At 38.6% G+C, this 16742-nt stretch overlaps 1 protein-coding gene across 1 annotated transcript in view; it reads left to right on the top strand.

The window, feature by feature from the left end:
- The window catches only part of LOC126176727 (neprilysin-4-like), a 142487-nt gene that overhangs the window by 26395 nt on the left and 99350 nt on the right, over positions 1 to 16742 (top strand). The gene's annotated exons all lie outside the window — the stretch shown is intronic.

The following is a 16742-nucleotide window of genomic DNA, read 5'->3' as shown; positions in this document are numbered from 1 at the left end:
TTAGTAATTACATAAAATTATTTCAGCATTTGCATCAGTAAAGTGTTATACAGACATAAAATCTTTTGAGATTCATATTTTCTTTAATACAACAAAAGTGATGTGATGCATGTATATCATGAAATTTTCACAGTATTTAAAAAATACAAAAAAATGACTCAACAAGTGTTTGAAAGTTTGCTACACAATACTGACATAAGTCACATCAATAACTATGTGTGATGCATTTAGCTGAGAATTCTGAATGTGCAAAAATTCCAGAACAGGGTTATCTTTCTTGCAAAGTAACCTGTTCATATGTCAGAAACTCTCATTTTAAGATCATAACAGCAGACTGTTTCTGGACATAAAAAAAGTTGTATCAGAAAATCCTTAGAGTTGATCTCAGAAATGTTCAATGTTTGTTTACTCAGTTCTTTAGTCACATTCTCATGTCCTTATATTTATTGTAAAACATTGCAAATAAACCAATGGTCAATGAATAGTCTGGTATCAACTGTCATGGCAAGCCTATATATAGAACAATTTGAAGTGAAAGCACTATAATTTGCCACTTCAAATAATGTCTTTCTGTTGACATGTGTAGAACACACTTGTGGTGTGGCCAGATGGAACATAAAAATTTGAAGAAATGCGGGAACATTTAAACTCTATCCATCATAATATAAAATTCCTGATGGAAACTGAAAAAGAAGGCCAGTTATCTTTCCTTGACATGTTAGTTAAAAGAAGACTACAGGGACCTGCTGGTCACAGGGTACATAGAAAACCCATGCACACTGACCTTTACCTCCATGCCTGAAGCTATCAAAATCCATCAAAAAGTAATTCCAGATTAAACATTGTGGTCCATAGAGCTTGAATGCTGTCAGGCAATATGAGCCTTGTTGAAGACTTACAACAGCTATGAACGGTGTTCCAAAGGAATGGGTACTCAGGTCACCAAACTGAGGTGGTGTTGCACTCAAAATCAACAATGCTTGAGAAAGAGTTTGAGCCTGAGACAGGGAAAGAGATGCCAAGAATTGTTTATCTTCTTTATTATGGCCAAATCTCCTAAGGAGATATGACATCCATTGTATTTTGCTGCTGTCAGCAAAGATAAATAGCCTTCTTTGTTATGTTAAAGACAATCTTGATCACTGAAAGGGATGTGTGTAGTGCATGTCTAGCAAATGCAACATGTCTTATGTGGGACAGACTATTCAGACAGTCAAGGAGAACTCCAAGAAACATCAGTAGCATGATGATTAAGACAACCAGACAAATCAGCTGTTACCCAGCACTACCTTAAGTATAATTATGAAACTGAATCCAGTGAGACCGTTATTTTAGAGCAAATGACAAGTTATTTGAGCTGTATAGTTATGGAGTCTATAGAAATAAAAATATCAGAAAACCTAAGAAACCAGGATGGAGCTTTCAACTTCAATGAGGATTTGTGTCCAGCATTCAGTTTATGAAACCTTGGAAGCCATATCGTCCACTAGAACTGGAAAACACTGAGAGCGAGTGCATTTTGATGCATGTCCATGAAAGTATGGGAAAACAAATGAGCATCAAATGGCAGAGGGGGCACCAGGAGTTGATCAAGGCTATAAACAGTTAATACCATGGTTGGAAACCAGGCCACGAATATGTAATACAACAAAAATCACATCATATGAAGGAGAGGACTTGGTCAGTTGTCAACATATTGTGCATTAAATGTAATCAACAACTTGGTTTCAACATCTGGAAGCACACTAATAAGAGAAAAACATTCTATTAATTGTCTGTTCCTTTGGTTCTTGGTAGAATATTTTATACATTATGAATGATAAACACACAACACTGTTGTTATATTCTACAAAATTTATTATATTATGAACTGGGTCTTGGATATTATGCCATCATCAGATACAAAGTGTACGCCCATTTGCGGGTGTAGTCAAGACTGGAAAGTGGTCTGAGCTTGTAATTAATATATGGTATTCATGTTCAAAAAAAGAAATCCTATCAGTTAAATTGCACATAGGGATTACATATTGAGAATTGCCAGGTGAATGAGAGAAGGTAGGTCCAGTAGCACCAGACCATTGGAAAATTCAAATAATAAAAATTTCTCACACTTGTGGCCTGGGGGCATCTCATACATGACCTATCCTTACCCTGAAAGAATTCATTCACAGGTGATTTTGGCAACCTCCATAGGACTAGCAATGGGTGCTCATGAATGAGTCATTCAAAATTAATGTTTCACTCCCATGGAATGTGAACTTTACCACTCAATTTCAATGAACTGGTATTTCAAACATTTCACAGTTCCAACACTTCAAGACATCCACAACTACTAGACTTGGCTTTGATTCACTCACTTGCGCTCTTTCCCTCTCCCTTTATATCAGCGTTGCATACTCATTCGCCCCCCCCCCCCCCTCCAATCCCCCTCCCCCCTCTTCACAATCAGCATCCTATCCATCAGCTGTGGTCTTATACCATTAAAGATATAAACAAACACTCCAAGAATCAGATACTTACATGAATAAAAATAAACAGACTTGGAATCACTTCTGAAGTGAATGCTTAGACACTTCAACTTAAAATTATGATTTGTTCTTCCCTTTTCTGTCAGATAATTTCTTCTGTGTGTTGTAAGGTGTCTTGCTTTTGAGAATACTCTTTCACATGATGTGGAGGTTGCAACAATATATATCGCATTTTTGCAAGTTCAGACAGTGAGTGGTATACTGACAGCCATTCAGACCACCACGAAAGTGGGTTGCCTTGCCTCTGTAGCAGGGATTCTCACAAATATTTATCCACTGCCACTACTGCAGCTGCTCTTCGGTGTGGATTACTCTGCAGCTTTGGAAACATCTTATTAAATTCAACCCAGAGACCAGAAGTAGCTTCAGTGGCTGGAACTGGTATTTTTGAAATAGCAGTGGATGCATTCATCACATATTTTTCACAATGCCTGACCATGTTTAATTCTACTTTCTCACCAGAATTTTTATCAGAAACTAGCTGACCCGACAGACTTCGTCCTGTCAAAAAGATTTGTAATATGGCAGTTTTTTTGCCTACGTATTTAAAAAAATTCTCCTGAACAGAACCGTCACCCTGGTGATAGGGCGTTGTGAATAAAATATAATTAAATAAAACATATATAAGGATTTAAAAGTAAGTAATCGCTTTATTGTTAATCATGTGAATCATAATTATTATTATTATCATTGTAGTGCTTTGTGGTATACGATGTTTTTTGTTTGATTACCTGGCGCATAGATAAACAAATCTGATGGTTTTCCAACACGGGAACAGGCAACATACAATTGACCATGTGAGAAACATGGGTTTTCTAGATTAATACCACAAACACTTAATGATTGCCCCTGGGACTTGTTTATAGTCATAGCAAAAGCAAGCCGCACTGGAAACTGTAGTCGTTTAAACTCAAATGGCACATCAGTCGGAATCATTGGGATGCGCGGTATGAGAACATCTTCTCCTTTATACTTTCCTTTGAGTATAGTTGCTTCTATCACATTGTTTAGTAATTTTTTTATCGCTAACCGTGTACCGTTGCAAAGACGCGGTTGGTTGATATTTCGCAACATTATAACCACCGATCCAACCTTTAATTGAAGATTGTGAGGTGGCAATCCTGGCAAATCCAGCGAGTTTAAAAATTCCGGTGGATAGTTGACTACATCATCTTGATTAGTAGCCGAATCAACTGATTTATATATCCTCAATTCGCCTGTAATTTGTTCTTGAATTTTGAAATTTAATTCATTTACATCTATGTTTTTTGCAGCCAGTATAGCTCGTTTGCTCAACCAATCATGGTTTCTGTAATTTTGAGAAACATCTGGAAACACCTTCTGAATAAGTTCATCTTTTGATTGAGTTAACTGACAAAAACTTTGAGGAAAGTTAATGCAGCCAGTCAACATGTCTATAGGAAATTTGCCATTACCAATGTCAATGAGTTGTTTAGAGAATATGTTTCCAGATTGGTCATTTTGCAACTCGACACACATATTCTTGCTTAAATGAAGTACTTTGACATGTTTCCACAAATTGGAGGACTTTAGACATGCATTGAGTTCATCAGCTGACATTGATCGTGGAATCACTGGCAATGTTTGACGAAAATCTCCTGCTAATAAAATCATTGCACCACCAAATCGGTTATTATTGCTCCGTAGATCTTTTAAGGTTCTGTCTAAAGCCTCCAAAGATTTTTTATGTGCCATCGTGCATTCATCCCAAACAATCAATTTACATTGCTGCAAAACCTTTGCCATTGCAGAGTTCTTCGAAACGTTGCAGGTTGGAGTTTCATTGCTTTGCATATTTAATGGCAATTTTAGTGCTGAATGGGCTGTTCGACCACCTTCAAGCAAAGTTGCTGCGATTCCCGACGAAGCGAGTGCAAGTGCAATTTTATTTTGTGAGCGAATTGTTGCTAATATTAATGAAATCAAAAAAGTTTTTCCTGTACCACCAGGTGCATCTAAGAAGTAAATCCCTCCAGTTTCATCATTTGTTGCTTTCATAAGAGTTTCAAATACATACTTCTGTTGTTCATTTAACAGTGGAAGATTTGTTTGAATTAATTCTTTCAAAGCGTTGAGATCATACAGTTTTTCTCGATGCAACTCTTGGTTAAAAGCGTCATGCATTGGACGATTGGGCGCGGTCAGGCCTAATTGAATTAATAGTTTGTTTGACATTATCAAGCACATGTCCTCAATTGAAATCAATGCTTCATTGTAAATTTCTTCACTGATTTGTATATTTGGATTTCCCATTCTATTCCGTATTTGATACAAAATATCATCACACATATAATCTTTGTACTTGATCCACAAATCAATTGGGTTTGATGGGAAGCATGTAGATATGATTATAGAAAACAATGTTCGTATTTGATGAGCGTGTGATGATATTACAGCATCATTGAGAGTTTGCTCCCAATGAGCGTCATTTTCAAGCAATTGCAAACGTTGACAGGCTTCTCTGTAGGATCCACACAATTCACCATGAACAGTTCGTAACTGTTGGAATGATGTTGGGCCACGTACATTGACTAATAGCAGTCGTAAATAAAAACATTCATCATTGCTTGGATGTACTGAATAAATCCGGCCAATCGCATCGGTGGAATATACATCTGTATATCCTGGAACTGGTTTTCCTTGTTTCCGTCGTATAAATCTCCTTGAGGAATGATTCCAGGTATAATATTTTGGCATTTCAGAATATAGCAATGTTTGTGCGAAATGATCGTTTTGGCATGTCTCAAAAAAACTGGTTAATGTAGTAGATGGTGGCTGAGCAGCTCTTTGTACTGCGTTCTGTGCTGTAAAATACACTCTTTGTCCATTTTCTAAATGCACAGCTAAGTGAACAACAGAAGGGTGTCTCTCATGAATAGGAAAAGAAAATATTCGCCAAACTGCTTCATTACTACTGACATAGCGGCCCATTTGGTATTGGGTAACTTCATCATTGGAATTCTCTGCACCAATTCCAATCACAGCCATATCACTCCCTTTGGTTACATATTTGCAAATGTATTTAATAGATTTCACTGAATGGCAAGATTCAACGTTGATGTGTGCTTTGAATCTCTTTGATAAAATGGGTGAATATGGAACAATCCAACGATTATCTATTTCAATATCTTGTTGATTTAATTTGACAATTGTTGATTTTCCATTGTCTGCTGTCGATCTGCGACGATACAATGGATAACCGTCATTACCAGTAATTGTTTCCGATATTAATGTCCGTGGATATCGTTTTGAACATTTACCATCCATCATACACGGTGAATTTTGATTAAGAGTTCCACAGGGACCATGTATCATGTTTTTGATAACTACCTCATGCAATCCAGGATCTACTTGTACATTAGGGATTTCAGCTGATATCACTGCATCAACTTCATTTGGCCTTATCTTTTCAACCAACCAAATCAAAATGTGTGCATGTGGCAATCCTCGTTTCTGCCACTCCACAGAATACATCCAGCAGTGTGTCTCACCAAACACATTATGTTTTACGATGAAATCCATTAAAGATTTCAACTTTTGTCTAAAGACTCTGGCTGTAATATCATGACGATCAATGGGTGATTGCCCAGGGAATAACTCCTGCTTGATTTCTATCCATTGCGGATTGCATGTAAATGTGATGAACAAATCTGCTGTACCATAATGACGAACATACGACATGGCATCTTGAGCATATTCGTGCATATGCCGAGGGCTTCCGATGTATGTTGCTGGAAGAATAGTCATCCGACCGACATTCTGTGCATTTCCATCAGTATTAATCGCATCTCGAAGGTGAATATACTCTTCAGATCGGAGTTTGGTTTGATTCAACCTGATGAATGTTAATCTCTCCGTTTCAATTTTTACATACATGTCAACAACATATTTGTGATATAATCGCCGACATTTCAATATGTGATTTTCTTCATTTTCCCGAATCATTAGGCGGTATGAATAATAGTTCATTGAACTGACTTTTTTGTTGGTTTCAGAACCTGTAAATAGATTTTCTTTTAATAACATTCAAATATAAAATTAAAATACATAATATAATGACTGAGATATTATCGCCATAGCTAAATTAATATTTTAGTTACCTGTAATGGGATTTATCATTTTTATTGAGAAATCGTAGCCATCTTCACCTTGCCAAAATATAATGGGATATTGCAGTGCATCATATGAGCGGTGTGTTTCCTTTATACGTTGTAATTGATCATTCCGACGATGTAAAACAATATCACGGGATTCCAAGTTTTCTCCAACTACAACGATAGCAACTTCATCAATAGTTGGTGCATTAAAACGTCTTGTATGTTGACCTGCAGGTGTTTTATCAGCTCTGATTACAATTTTGTGATTATCGGATGGCATCAGATCCAGGGCAGTTTTAAACAATATAATCAATTGATTGTGTTGATGAAATAAAGTTTGTAATTGTTCTACAATAGACCTCTTTACTAAATTGTTATGTGCACAACGCAGATCAATTTCTTGTAGTGAATTGCCCATAAAATAAATTTGCAGGAATTTGTTGTCGTTATCTGACACTGGTAACAGTGAACCTGCTCTGTGATATATTTGCCCTTGTATCTGTAAATAAAATAAAATATTATGGTGTGGTATAAATTAATGGATTGTCAGTGATCAAACTTAAATAATATTTGATCTTAAAAAGTATATATTTAGTTTGAACTAATATCTATCAAATATAAAATATAATAAAAGTGTCACTGAAACTGAATCACCATATAATATGATGACTAAGTGATATATAAGTGATTAAGAAATTGAAGATTAGTGACACATCTTAACTTTTGTGACAGAAAATTTTGTTCCCTAAAATAATTATGAGTAACTGCTATAATACATACCTTGAAAGTTGGCATAAAATTTTCCCGAACTACATTTGTTGCCCCAAATGAAGTCATTTGAAAGCAATTGTTATATTGTTGGATATGTGTCAAAAAGTGTATAGAATCTGTTCCTATTCCTGAAACCAATGAGTACAATGGTTCTGGTGGTGGGTCCAATGGTATCAATTTCACTTTACCATTTGCGCAACACAATCCATTGGCTTCGTTTTTGTATTTTAATGCCTTACAGTGTGAGCAAACCGAGTTCATAGAACCAATAACAACACATTGGTAGTTACTGTAGTCAATTGACACATCGTAACTGAAAGCAGCTCGATTCAAACTTGCGCGATTATTAGTTGAATGTCGCGCTCGCGCTTCACGCGTTTGTGATATCCGAATTCTTTCACGTTCATTTCCGTCGTCACGTTCTTGTGCCGTACGATTAGATCGGTAATTAGCTTGGTTTGTAGCATTTCTGGTTCTTCTACCTAAATTGCTTCGTCTTATAGGAGGCATATCAAATATAAATTAGTTTTTCACTAATCACGAACTAAACAAACACTAACTAAGTAAACACTCTGCACAAAACACGAATTTGTTTCGTGTATCAGTTGACAAAAGCAAACTCAGTAGATTAGGTCACAGACAACTTTTTTTTTTTTTAATTTTATATGACTTGAAGTCAAATCCTTTTAAGCCGTACGAATTGTAATTTGGATATTATAAAAATAATAAAACACTGTTGGTAACGCGATTTTTGTTTGACTGATGTAATGACGTGGAAACTGATGCATTTTATCTCACGTGCCGAAACTAATACAAAAGAAACGCGAGTTTCGGAACGCGACATTAAACTTCTCCAACTATGTATTCTGTGCTCCAACGCACACACGCACATTGTTTTGATAGATATGATCTTTGACGTTAGGAACACACCTACATTGCTTAGACAACAGTGAGTGCTTGTAATTTAATATGAACTTTATACCATAGCAATAAAGCTCAAATTGACTACGTTTTAGTTACAAATAATTTGTATAGGAAAAAGAAAAGGGCTATTTTTAGGGTTTTTCCAGCAATAATTCCAATTTTTCTCGCCGTAAAAACCATCCTTGAACTTCAACGAACATTTTAAAAAAAGATTTGGCCAAATTGGTCGAGGCGTTGTTGAGTTATGCGCTTACCAACACATTTTGCGATTCATTTTTATATTATAGAAGATAATTTGATACAGGGAGACAATAATGTCACTTCTGCAAAAATTGAATCTTCCTCTAGACTGTTCTTAGTTCTTCAGTTAATTTCTCATCCCTCTGCTGCACATCACCATAAATTCAGTGTTATTGACAAATCTGTAATACCACATTTTCAATGACTAACTGAGAAGTATAACTTTTGATGCAGTGACCACCCTTTCACTGTCACTTCCTCAGTACAGTCTTTGAAAACTTTCAACTCTTCATAGGCTTGTGTTATACTTACAGACTCATCTGCAATAAAATTTGGAATATCTGGATAACTGAAAATTATAAGTGACATCATGGAATTTTAGACATCAGCTATTCTTTGCAGCATACAAAAGGTTGAATTCCACAACTGACAGTTCCCAAATTTCATTATATTTTTGTCTGGAAAAGGTATATTTTGAGAAATTTTGGACAGTTGCAAAGATTTTTGCAATTTATGAGTATTTTGTATAACCTATTTCATAATAAATTGGTGTTTGTGATGTATAGTTATTGTGAATAAGTAATGTATTGTGTTATGTTAGTTGTTTCTTTTAACAGGAGTGTATATTGCCCACAGTTGTCCTAGGATAATGCTACTGTCAATGTGAAAAACCTGAAAAACACTTCAGAGAAGAAGTAAAACTTGTACACAGTTTTCTGTTGCTGCAACAGATACCTTGTTTATTGTTATAAATTACTTAAATGTCAAAAGACTACTTGTAATATTTGAAGCATATCAAACTCACAAATTAAAAGGGAATGAGCAAATTTAGCATAATGTGATTTATATGCTATTCTGTAAAATACTGCTCCAGGTGTAAGTTGTTTACAGTTCTGTTAAATATTGAACCAAGCATAATGCAGCCCCACTGTGTTTACTACTCTTGGGGAGAGCATGAGTTGTTGTACTTAGAAGCACATGGAAATAACCATGACTAATGCCAAGAAATTGGAACCTGCTGTGAATGGGTGTTTTGGGAGGGCTGTCAAGAGTTGTGTACCAGAGGTACCACAGATACCTCAAGTACTATTGTTTTCTGTGGGTACTGTCTCCTCTGTAAGAAATTCTAGCCACATCATCACCCATCCACTTGACTGTGACTGGTGTGGCAATGGTGCATGTAGGCGTCCTGTACAAGGTAGACACAGACCATGGAGGACTCAGGATGTTGTACTGATCCCTTTAACAAACAAGTTCTTGGTGCTGCCTTTCACTGAAACTGAAATGAGACAGTGGGACTGATTTCACCTGTTCTAGGGAAATGTCCTTTTTCCCACATCAGGAGGAGGAAAACACAAAAGGGTAGAGGGTCTATTAATTATTGGTAGTTCAAACATTCGGTGAATAATGGTACCCATTAGGGAAATGACAATAAGGAATGGGAAGAAACACCAGGTTCACTCAGTGTGTTGGCCTGGAGAACCCATGTTGAAGATGCTATGCTAGCAGACATTGAGGGAACAGGGTGCAATGAACTACAGATTGCAGCACATATTGGAACAAATGATGCCTGTGGTCTGGGCTTCAAGGTCATACTTGGATCATTCCAGTGACTGTCAGAGGGGGCTGAGAATTACAGCATTGCTCACAGAGTTTCACTAAAGTTCACAGTCTGCAGCATTGTCCTTACAACAGATCATGGGCCCCTTGTTCTGAGTCAAGTGGAAGGCTTGAACCAGAGACTCTGAGAGTTCTGTAACAAGCTAGGCTATGACTTCCTACACTTGTGCCAGTGGGTTGAGAGTTGTAGGGTCACCCTAAATAGGTCAGGTGTGCACCAACCCAAGTAGTTGACTGTGTGTGAAGTGTACACAAGAGTTGTTTTAGATTAGGTGACTCTTCCTCCAGTCCAGATGATGATAGCCATGAGGAACCCAGAAGCGTCAGTGTAAGACCCAAAGAAATGTCTCCGGCAGATGGAAATGGAAATGAGCGTTTGGCGTCATTGGCCGGGAGGCCCCTGGCGGGGCAGGTCCGGCCGCCTTGGCGCAGGTCTTATTACATTCGGCGCCACATTGGGCGACCTGCACGCCGGATGGGGATGAAATGATGATGAACACAACACAACACCCAGTCCCTGAGCGGAGAAAATCTCCGACCCAGCCGGGAATCGAACCCGGGCCCGGAGGACGGCAATCCGTCACGCTGACCACTCAGCTACTGGGGCGGACTCTCCGGCAGATGAAAATATCAAAATCCTAGTGGTTAACTGACAAAGCACTGGGAACAAAGTGCCAGTTTTTGAAGCACTCCTAAAACACACTGAAGCTCACATATGTCTGCTTGTGTCTGTGTGTGTGCGGATGGATATGTGCGTGTGTGTGTGTGCGCGAGTGTATACCTGTCCTTTTTTCCCCCTAAGGTAAGTCTTTCCGCTCCCGGGATTGGAATGACTCCTTACCCTCTCCCTTAAAATCCACATCCTTTCGTCTTTCCCTCTCCTTCCCTCTTTCCTGACGAAGCAACCGTTGGTTGCGAAAGCTTTAATTTTGTGTGTATGTTTGTGTTTGTTTGTGTGTCTATCGACCTGCCAGCACTTTCGTTTGGTAAGTCACATCATCTTTGTTTTTAGATATATAGATTAGATATTAGATTAGATTCAGTCTTCACATATGGTTGGCTTTAACCCATGTAAAAATAAATCTGGAAAACTTGAATTGTGGCATGAGTGTTTTGGAGGCGACTAGGCATCCTTAGGTATTCATAATGTCCAGAGTGTACAACAAAAGTTGTCTTCATCTGTTCTTTCATTGCTATATGAATTTGATGGTAGCCAGATTCATATCTATGGTGGTGAAGAATTTGCCAAGGGATCCAAAGTGTCATTGATCCTTGGAAGAGTGTAGGTATCAGGTTTCATGACCTTACTGGCCACACACATCTACACATATCCAATAAGCCTCTTCTCCATTACTGGTATTTTTGGGGACTATCGCTATAGGTGAGACCCAAGGGCAGAAGAAGGTTTAATTACTCATGCATCTAGTAATTCTGAAATATTTTCCTATACTATAGGCTGCAAATGATAGGGTATGTTATATGGTTCTTGGCCTGTAGGCCTAGCATCAACTGAAGGAATTTCGTGGTACATTATGGAGGTTGCCAGAAGTTGTTTGTCTTCTTCAAAAAAAGTTTAGCTAGAGTGGGGTATACATCCCGATCTGTCATACACAGGTATTCAAGTTTCTTTTCAGTTTCTGGTTTTATAGGTGACATAACTGAGGTGGAATTTACATAAACTGTATTTTCATGTTGTTTGTTTTCTTGGAAAACTGTTACCTTATCAGTATTTATTTCATGCTGTTTGGCAAGTATGGTGCCCTGGGGAATTTTAACATCTCTGCTTCCAAAATTACCTACGTTTACTAGCAAGAATGTGCCCTCATCTGACACGCTCATTCTAGGCACTTCACATGTTTCTTCTTACCATATGAAACTTAATTTCTTTTATTAATGGGTCCACTTGGTAGATATTTCATTTTAAAATAGCCTTTCTCCTCCTCTACCCAGACGACTTTCCCTGTACTGCTCACAATTTTCTGCCCAAACTCTTTGTCTTTAAATATGTCTGCTTGTGTCTGTATATGTGTGGATGGATATGTGTGTGTGTGCGCGAGTGTATACCCGTCCCTTTTTCCCCCTAAGGTAAGTCTTTCCGCTCCCGGGACTGGAATGACTCCTTACCCTCTCCCTTAAAACCCACATCCTTTCGTCTTTCCCTCTCCTTCCCTCTTTCCTGATGAGGCAACAGTTTGTTGTGAAAGCTTGAATTTTGTGTGTATGTTTGTGTTCGTTTGTGTGTCTGTCGACCTGCCAGCACTTTCATTTGGTAAGTCACATCATCTTTGTTTTTAGGTATATTTTTCACTATTTTCTCAGCTTTATTTAAATTCATTGTTATGGTACATGGTGTAGCATGATGTCAGAATGTGACCAGTCTCTCTGGATGCTCTTGTGTCCATATAGTGGGAACATTGCCAAAATGGTGGCCATTTTCCACAATTTGGACTTTCTGTGTTTGGAAGTTAACTATGCCATGAAAATGGCACAGGTATCTGTTGCCTGTACGGCCACTTAAATGATCCCACCCTGTCTAACTGTTTTACTGGATTTACTTTGCAGAGGGGAAATGAGGGGCAGGGGCAGGGGCAGAATTGCTCAAATTTATGTCTCCCCTCCCTGATTAGCCAAGCAATGGCGTAAAGGCAGGTAATTTGCTATCTTGTGTCTGATCTCTCTACAGTAGGCACATCATCATCATCATCATCATCATCATCATAGCCATTAACTCATTGACGAGTATGAAATGTCTTTTGGTAGCATTATCTGTGGAGCCTTTGGTAGCTAAATTGTCCTATTCTGGAGCTACAGATACTCCTGCAGTAATGGCATACCCAGTTGGTGTCGATTGAATGGTGTAAGAGGTTTGTTCCTCTCAAGAGCTCTTGTTCTCTTCTGTGATCTCTCTTTCTATTCTCCTGCAATTGTTGCTGCTTTTCAAAATTAAGTGTTCCTTGGTGAATAATTTGTCACTATTTGGATCTATCTAGAGCTGCAGGTTCCCAATCATTTGTGTTTATTTGACATTTAGTCTATTTGACTTGAGGATATATTTAGTTTTAGCACTCATATCATGATTATCTAACACTCTTTTCAAAACCCAACCATATGCAGTACTTGCACACTTTAGTTGGTGTTGAATTTCTGCATCTATGTTTGAATTTGCAGAAAGATGGCTTCCTAGGTACAGAAAATACTCTACAATCTCTAGAGATGTTCCATCAACTGTGATAACTGGAGCTGCTCCAGTGGAATTTGGGGCTGGCTGATAGAGGAGTTCCATTTTGTCTGTGCTAAGCTCTAGACCAATAGATTTTTATGCCAGACTGAATGCATTTAGGGTAGTTCGTAGATCCTCCTCTGTGTTTGCCAAGATAACATTACCATCAGTGTACTGAAGTTTGATGAGCGCTATTGTGGTTATTTTGCTTTTAGCTCAGAGTCTGCTAAGGCTGAATAGCTTACCACCAGTCCTATAAGCTATTTCAACACCCAATGGCAGGTTTTCCTTAACAAGGTGAAGTATGGTTCCCACAAATATCGAGGATAGGCTAGGTGCAATAACACATCCCTGCTTGACTCCTGTGATAATCTTGAATGTTTCTCCTGGTCCATTGCTGGTGAGGACAGCAGTTTCATGTTGCCATGTAGAAACCAAAGTATTTGGATAAATTTTCCAGGACATCCATTTGATGCCAGAATTTTCGAGAGTGCTTCTCGACTAACAGAGTCAAAGGCTTTAACAAGGTCTATAAATAACTTGTATAGGGGTTGGTTCTGTTCTTTGGATTTTCCTTGCAGTTGCCTTTCACTGAAAATCATATTCACCATGCCACAATTAGGCCTAAAGCCACATTGAGTTTCAGGTAGGGTTTCTTCAGCCACAGAAGTAGTCAGCTGGAGAGGATCCTAGCAAGGATCTTTCCAGTTGCTGAGAGTAGTGATATTCCTTGGTAGTTTCCACAATGGGTCTTATCATCTTTTCTGAATATAATAATAATAGCAATGTCATGAAGATCTGCAGGTATTGTCGCAGTGTTCCATATCTTGGTAATAAGGATGTGAAAGTTTTTGGTTAATTTGGTGCTGCCATTTTTAAAGAGTTCAGCTGGTATTACATCCAGTCCAGGGGATTTGTCATTCCTCAGTTGGTGGATATCTTCTTCAACCTCTTGAAGGAAAGAGGCATCACTCGTATGGTCTCAAATGGGTTTTTGTGGTATTTTTGAAAAAGTCCTCTTGCACCTCTGAATCTCTGTTCAGAAGTTCTTCAAACTGCTCCTTCCACTGAGAGCCGATAGATGCTGAGTCTTTAAAAAGCTGTGTACTGTCTTCAGATTGAAGGGGGTTTAGGCCACTTTCGAAGGGGTCATAGATTGCTTTTGTGGCAGTGAAGAGGGCTCTGGAGTTGTTGGCTGTTGCTAAATTTTCCATTTTGGTTGCTTGTATAGTCCACCATTGGTTTTTGAGAGCTCTGGTTTTCCTTTGAACATGAGCTTTGGCATGGAGATAAACTTGTTTGTTTTGGACTTCTTTTAGATCATTTTGCCAGGTGTTGTAGGTTTTTCTTTTTTATGTAACATGCTTTGAATTTAATCATCATTTTCGTCAAATCAGTTTCAGTGTTTTTATAACCCAGTTGATTTTTGGCAAGCCAAAAGCATGATGGTTTTCAGTATTGACCAGTCAGTGTTCTTCAACATTGTCAGGATACTCGGCAGGCAACTTTTGCCTCACAATGTTCTGGAAATTATTTTGGAACTCTTTATCTTTTAGTCATTCAATATTTAGCAGATGTTTTGCTTATCTCTTTCTCTTCCACCATTTTGGTGGCACTTGTGGAGCCATTAGTGAATGAGTTGTTCGATGATCTGTCCAGCAGTCATCAGTCTGAACTACAGTTCTTTTGATACTCACCTCACATCGGTCTCTAGACCGTACAATTACTATGTGCCAGTATTTTGATCTGGGGTGTTGCCATGTGGTTTTAAACTTACTTTTCTATCCAAAGAGAGTGTTTGTAATGACAAGATTGTGTTCTGAGCATTTAGTCAGAAGAAGGATTCAATTGGAGTTGCCATTACCTATACCCTCCTTGCTAATGATACCTTTCTATAGGGCATACTCTCTGCCAACTCGTGCATGGAAATCACATAGTAGAAGAATTTTATCTGATCAAGCTATGATTGATAAGTGTCGGTCTAGCTGGTTGTAGAGCTCTACCTTATCATCATCCTCTGAGTCTAGGGTTGGTGCATATGCATAGTAGCTTTTTGGTTGTTCATGAGTTTGAGACAGAGGGTCATAAGTCTTTCATTTATTCCAGAGAGTAGTTTGTTTGGATCATCGGCAGGTTGATTCCTCACAGCAAACCCTACCCCATGGATACAAGACTCATTTTCATCTTTCCCTTTCCAGTAGAAAGTGTAGCCTCTACCTTGTGCTTCTAATTGACCCTTGCCCACAAGTCTTGTTTCACTAAGGCAGCAATATTGATGTTATATCTTCTTCACATGCCACAATAGCTGTTCTTCATTGTGGTCAGTTGCTTTTGTCTGAGTCAATGGGAGTTCTAACATTCCAGGTAGAAATATTTAAGTTTTGTTCCCTCTTTTCGTTTTGAATCCATATGTCAGGTAGTTGGCTGGTTAGCGTGATTTTGTTTAGGGCACTTTTTCCTACCCCTGCCTCATGCGGGATTAGCAGAGTGGATCCTGAATAGGCCTGCTCAGTCTCAGGTGCACCACACAAGTTACTCTACAGCTTCCTCGAGTAAAATGGTCATCACAAGGCTGCTGCCTACATGCTGTTTTGTCACTAAGAGCTTCCAGATTACACAGTCCTGCTCCTGTTGCAACTTGCCGATCGCCGCAGGCCTTTCCTGAATTGGACTGACTGTATTGTCCTCCAAATGATGCCTTCACGTGTATTTTTGCACCTGCTGGTGCCAAACACTCAGGAGCCTTGTGCCCTGGGCATTTGTAACAAGTGCAGTGCACCTTAGCAATGAACGTGTGTCTAGTAGGATTTACCTTGGTGGATGTTTGGACAAAGTGAGTTGTACACCCTCTGTTTGCTTGGCAGAGCACACTTCACCTTAGCACCTACGTGTGAGAGTCACTCCTGCAAATGAATACATCCACACAGTGAGCTTCTGCTTTGCTGTGTAGAACCTTGTTACTTTTCATTGCTCTTCCCAGTACATGTGATGACATGACACAGCTCTTATTTGACCATCAAAGCGCTCTAACTCCTCTCCAAAATTTTACCGTGGTGAAGATCTTGTCTTTGAAGTAGCTAACACTATGCTTATATTCATATCTATTCACTAGACTTTTTGTTAGGATGTCAAATGCTTTGGTATCCCTTAGGGCTTCCTCACGAGAGCCTCTCCTTGCAACTTTAGGGTTGTGACTCCTACCAACCCAATGGGATCAGGAAACTCATTGCAACATCAGTTACAGGCTGGGATGGATACACTAGTGGGAATCCTGTAAATGGGGAACTGATGCTAGCTGCAGGCACACAGTGCTACTTTGTG

The sequence above is a fragment of the Schistocerca cancellata genome, chromosome 3, assembly GCF_023864275.1.
Source record: "Schistocerca cancellata isolate TAMUIC-IGC-003103 chromosome 3, iqSchCanc2.1, whole genome shotgun sequence".
Taxonomy (NCBI): domain Eukaryota; kingdom Metazoa; phylum Arthropoda; class Insecta; order Orthoptera; family Acrididae; genus Schistocerca; species Schistocerca cancellata.
This window is presented reverse-complemented; position numbering and strand designations above follow the sequence as displayed.